The sequence below is a fragment of the Cicer arietinum genome, chromosome 7 (genome assembly GCF_000331145.2).
Source record: "Cicer arietinum cultivar CDC Frontier isolate Library 1 chromosome 7, Cicar.CDCFrontier_v2.0, whole genome shotgun sequence".
Taxonomy (NCBI): Eukaryota; Viridiplantae; Streptophyta; class Magnoliopsida; order Fabales; family Fabaceae; genus Cicer; species Cicer arietinum.
Genome location: NC_021166.2, coordinates 50,774,419 through 50,780,467, shown reverse-complemented (window position 1 = coordinate 50,780,467; position 6,049 = coordinate 50,774,419). Strand labels below are relative to the sequence as shown.

Here is a 6,049-nt window from a genome sequence, read left to right as displayed (position 1 = left end):
CAGTTGGTGGTGTTGTTATCGGAGATGGTAGTGGTTCTATCACTTGGAACGTTGGTTGTAAACCATGTCTCCGCAAGTGCTTCATTTTGGTTACTTCAAGATCTCCTGGTAGTATAAGCCTCGGCCGACCCTTCGTGAAACGCTACAATCATTTATTATTAATGTAAATAAATAAAAATCAACATATAATACGAATAAGAAACATTTTGTAATTTTAGTATTTTTAGTTATTACTAACTGGTGAGGTTTTTGAAATGGTGGAAGAAGATTTGTGAAGGGATTGAGAGAGATGAGTTAGATTGAGAGCCTCCATCCTTTTTTTATTCTCTTCCATTGTTTTGCGTCGAATATCCTCATATGATGATTCCATTTTGTTCACAAGATTGAGTCTCCAAACACACTTACACTGCAAACATTGATGACAACCAAGTTAGACTAATGCAAATAGCTAAACACAAAAATGAACACAATAACAAAAATGAGCACCAAATAGGATTTTCAAAGATGTCAAACAAATAGGATTTTCAAATAGCTAAACACAAAAATGAACACAATAACAAAAATGAGCACATCAAACACAATGCAACAGTAAAAGAAAGTAGTAAAAAAATAACATAGATTGAAGAGTACCATGTCATAAACAACAAACAAGAATTATTAACAATCATAAATTCATATCATGATTGTTGTCATCAAAATCATCATTAAAAGTTGAAGTTTCAGGATCATCATCTGTAGTCATTCTTGCCAATTGTATATGTGTGGTTTCATTAGAAAAAATGTGTTCCAAATTTTGAGATGGGTATGGTTCAATGGGTGCCATAATTTCATCATCTCCACCCATGTCATACAAGTCCCTTGGCTTTAAATGAATAGGTATGCTCCATCCTTGTTCCTTTTCATCATCCACATAATAAACCATTTGAGCTTCTGACGCTTTAATGTAGGGCTCATCATCTTCATGCTCCCCAGTATGTATTAGTCTTGCAAAATTTATAGAGGTATAACCCAACTTATATGTCTTAATGCCTCTTAGATTTGTGGTATTCGTCCATTTGCATTTAAACATGGGCACTTTGAAGCCATCATAGGAAACCTCAATGATATCTATCAATCTTCCATAGTAAGGCACTCCTCCAAATCTCATTTGGGCATCACTATTGCTTGAGTAACTTCATGTTCCGAACATGCTAAAAACTCCACTATTTTGAGTTTTCAATAAATTGTCTCGTGCCAATGTTCGAAATTTGAATCCATTGACATTAAATGCAGTGAACCTTCTAACTTTATCAGAAGGACCTTGAGCAAGACTAACGAGAACATTTTTATCTGATCCACTAATGTTGTCGAGATTGTTGCAAATCTAAACACCATAAAATATACAATTAGTCACATTCTTATTAAAAATCAAAGCAACTCAATCACCAATTTTGTCATGAACACTAACACGATTGCGGAACCAATGAGGAAACTCTCTATGAACCTTCTTGTCTACCTCAGAAGTACTCCTTGCACCACTCCTCATTTGGCTTCGAATAATACTTCTATATTGCCTATTTGGTTATTTCAAATTAGATGTATACGAAAAAAAAAATTAGTGGTAAACAATACAAATATAATAAAATTACTTACCTTAGATAGTAGTCAACTATGATGCAGTTTGTTAAAACGTGTCTATGAGCTTGTAGTCAACTATGATGCAGTTTGTTAAAACGTGTAAGGGTGTAGTATGAAGAACCACCAACCGATTTTCCAACTCTAGGAAATAATTCAGCTACACGTGAGTCAGTTTGTATCTCATTAATAGGCTCATCATCTACACGACCAAGTTGATTCCATCTAGTCTCAATGTTTTCTATATACCTTGAACAAAATGTAAGAATCTCTTGTACAAGGTATCCTTCTGCAATAGACCCTTCTGGTCGTGCTTTATTACGTACATACGATTTAAGTAGTCCTAAGGACCTATTATTGAACCACAATAATATTAGTTAGAACAAAATTGTCAACTACTAATTATTGAAGGAACAAGAACACGCATATTTTACCTTTCAACAGGATACATCCATCGATAATGAACAGGACCTCCAAGTTTAACTTCTTCAACAAGGTGAACAACCAAGTGAACCATAACAGTGAAGAATGAGGGAGGAAATATCATTTCCATGTGGCATAAAGTGAGGACAACCTGATTTTGCAATTTTTCCAAATCATCAACATTCAATACTTTACTGCATAATTGTCTAAAAAGTGAGCAAAACTCAATCATTATAGCTGAAACATCATCAGGTAAGGTTGCCCGAATGGCTAACGGTAGAAGTTGTTCCATCAATATGTGACAATCATGACTCTTCAACATTCCTTTCAACTTAAGATTTTCCATGTCAATGCATCTAGAAATGTTGCTTGAATAACCATCAGGCACAGTGATATTCTTTAAAGTTGTTAAAAATCTCTTCTTACCTTTAGTAGTCAGAGTAAAGACGGCTGGAGAAATTCTTCCATTTTCATTGGGCCAAAGGTCAGGTCTTATGCCCATAGCTTTAAGGTCTTTTCTTGCATTAAGATGATCTTTACTTTTTGTGCTATCATTTAGCAAAGTAAATATGATATTATCGCACACATTTTTCTCAATATGCATCATGTCAAGATTGTGGCGCAGAAGATTATCCTTCCAATATGGAAGTTCAAAGAATATGCTTTTCTTTTTCCATTGTTGATTGACACCTTGTGTAGGTCGTCCACCACGTATTCTTTTTCCCGACCTTTCTTTATCTGGCTTTCTACCAAATGTGACATCAATATTTTGAACCTGTTCAAGAATTTGAAGCCCAGATAACATTTTAGGTGGACCACGCATATCTTGTTGACCATCAAAGCGAACCTTGTTCAATCTAAATCTATGTCTCTGATCAAGAAAACGACGATGACCCATAAAACACCATTTTTTGCTATGTGGAAGACGACGAGGAGTAGAGTCCATGTTACACGATGGGCAAGCAAGTCCAGTGTAAGTGTTCCACCCAGAAAGTGTACCCAGCCCTGGAAAATCACTAATTGTCCACATCAAAGTTGCATGTAATGTGAACATCTCTTTTTTAAAAGAATCGTATGTATCGACACCTGTTGTCCATAACTCCTTTAATTCTTTTACTAGAGGTTGTAAATAGACATCAATATCATTTCCTGGCATTTTTTTACCGGGAATTATCATTGACATTCACGTACGTATTCTTTTTCCCAACCTTTCTTTATCTGGCTTTCTACCAAATGTGACATCAATATTTTGAACCTGTTCAAGAATTTGATGCCCAGATAACATTTTAGGTGGACCACGCATATCTTGTTGACCATTAAAGCGAACCTTGTTCAATCTAAATCTGTGTCTCTAATCAAGAAAACGACGATGACCCATAAAACACCATTTTTTGCTATGAGGAAGGCGACGAGGAGTAGAGTCAATGTTACACGATGGGCAAGCAAGTCCAGTGTAAGTGTTCCACCCAGAAAGTGTACCCAGCCCCGGAAAATCACTAATTGTCCACATCAAAGTTGCATGTAATGTGAACATCTCTTTTTTAAAAGAATCGTATGTATCGACACCTGTTGTCCATAACTCCTTTAATTCTTTTACTAGAGGTTGTAAATAGACATCAATATCATTTCCTGGCATTTTTTTACCGGGAATTATCATTGACATTATAAAAGATGTATGTTTCATGCACACCCATGGAGGAGTGTTGTATGGAATGAGAATAACTGGCCAAATACTATAATTTGTACTCATCATACCAAAAGGATTAAAACCATCACTAGCTAATGCAAGACGCACATTTCGCGGGTCTGATGCAAACCAAGTGTGTGTCAAGTCAAAATGTTTCCATGCTTCAGAATCTCTAGGATGCCTCAATATTCCATCATTCTTACTATCATTTGCATGCCAGCTCATATCCTCGGCCGACTTTGAGGACAAAAATAATCTTTGTAACCGTGGTTTTAATGGAAAATAACGAAGAACTTTTGCAGGAACTTTCTTTCGATTATTGCCATCACCAGACACTCCAACTGCACCAACTTTTGCTTTTGATTTCCATTTCGAAGTGTTACAAATTTTGCAGGTCTCCCTTTCTTCATCTTCCTTATTACCCCAATAAAGCATACAATTATTTGGACAAACAGGGATTTTTTCATAATTTAAACCAAGCTTGGTGATTGTTTTCTTGGCTTCATAGAATGAATTTGGTATATTTGCAAATTCAAATGCATCTTTTAATAACTCTAAAACCATTGTCATGGCTTTATTAGTCATTCCACATAAACATTTGATGTGAAACAACTTTACCAAAAAAGATAGTCTTGAATATTTAACACACCCTTCATACAAAGGTTTTTCTGCTTCTCTACTTAATTCATAGTACTCTTTGGCCTCTTCATACCTTTGTTGACTTGCATTTTTCTCCTTCTCTGCATTTGATTCAATGGGTACTTCATTTGCATGATCTTCGACTCCAAAAGCATCGTTAATCATGTTTTGCATTTGATCATCAACGACAACTGTGTCTTGAACTATATTAGAAATACTAATAGGTGAGATAGTACTAGTTTCTCCTATGGACTCTCCGTGATGTACCCAAATGGTGTATCCCTTTGGAAATGGTTTGCACTTTAAGTGATCATACATTACACTTCTACTCTGCGGTTTTTTGAAACCACAACGTTTACAAGGACATATTATTTCGCCATTTTCTAATTCATCTCGAAAGGCAAAATTAATAAATTCCTTTATCCCTTGATCATATTCATCCGATGTGTGTGGCTTCTTAATCCATGATTTATCCATTTCTATAAAGAAGATTAACATATGTTATTTTGACACCGAAAGAACATAATTCAACTTAGAACAAAAAAAAGATTGACCTTAAACAGAGTAGATTCACTAGGCATAAAGGAACAAAACATAACCAACCTCATTAACATATGTTATTTACTTCAAACTAGAAATTATTTTTAAAAGCAAACAAACCAATCATTAACATATGTTATTTACTTCAGTTTATCCATTAAATGCAAACAAATGTTAGAACTGAAAGTGCAGAATTTAGCAATCAAAGTGTAGAACATAGCACTCAAACATCTTTAGTACAAAAAAAGGAAGAAGTGTTACGCTATCAGCTTTTACATAATAAAAGTATCTTACCTATTGTGTTATGTTGCGCGGTCGATGGAGAAGTATTACGCTACACCGTCACCAGAGAGAGGCTGAAAGCAGCGCCGTCACCGGAGATGGGCACGAAGAAGCACTGTCACTGGAAACTAATTCAATCAATAAACCAATCATCAACAAACCAATCTGAAAACTAGTTTTAAATGAAAACAAATCAACTTCTTTACTTCAAACAAACCAATCTGGAAACAAACCAATTGTAACTAGTTTTAAATGCAAACAAATCAATCTGTAAACTAGTTTCAAATGCAAACAAATCAATCTGGAAATTATTTTTAAAAACAAACAAACCAATCTCAAACAAACCAATCACTAATCTACTTATATTTTAGACTAGTATTTCCAGTAACCGTAGATTTCAAGAAGCTTCTGTATTTGATTGTGAAACCCAAATGAAGAGTTTCTATTAAGGCTTTTTGTTTTCATGCATGGTTTTATTCTTAGATTTGAGAACACATTTTTAAAATTTTGAAATTTACGTTGTAATAATGTTTTGCATCTTTACCATGTTCATTTATATTACAACAAAGGAATTGATGGTGCATATTCTGCTAGTTTTTACACAATCATTTGATCCTATCCTTTTGTTTGTCACATTAGGCTATTATCCTTGTCATTTGATGTGCTTGGACTTGTCGTTTTATGCTTCCAATGCTGTGTATTCTATTACTATCTTTGATTTGAGAGGTTTTGCTGTTCTTGTTACTTGGAGTTACCACTTACATGTACTCGTTTTCTGATTATTTGGTTTTTTCATTTTTGGTTGTGTTTATTTTGTGTTTTCCATTCTAGGTAAGCTTGGTTATGTGATATCTATATTATCAT

The 6,049-nt window shown here is 34.6% G+C and overlaps 1 long non-coding RNA gene across 1 annotated transcript; it reads right to left on the bottom strand.

Annotated features, from left to right (window-relative positions):
- Window positions 1-6: 6 nt before the first annotated feature.
- On the bottom strand, window positions 7-5,460 carry LOC140918955 (uncharacterized). The gene is made up of 3 exons (XR_012161451.1): window positions 5,198-5,460; window positions 239-406; window positions 7-142 (listed from the first exon to the last, which is right to left on the bottom strand). It is a non-coding gene; the product is annotated as an uncharacterized lncRNA (long non-coding RNA).
- Between the last annotated feature and the right edge of the window lie 589 nt (window positions 5,461-6,049).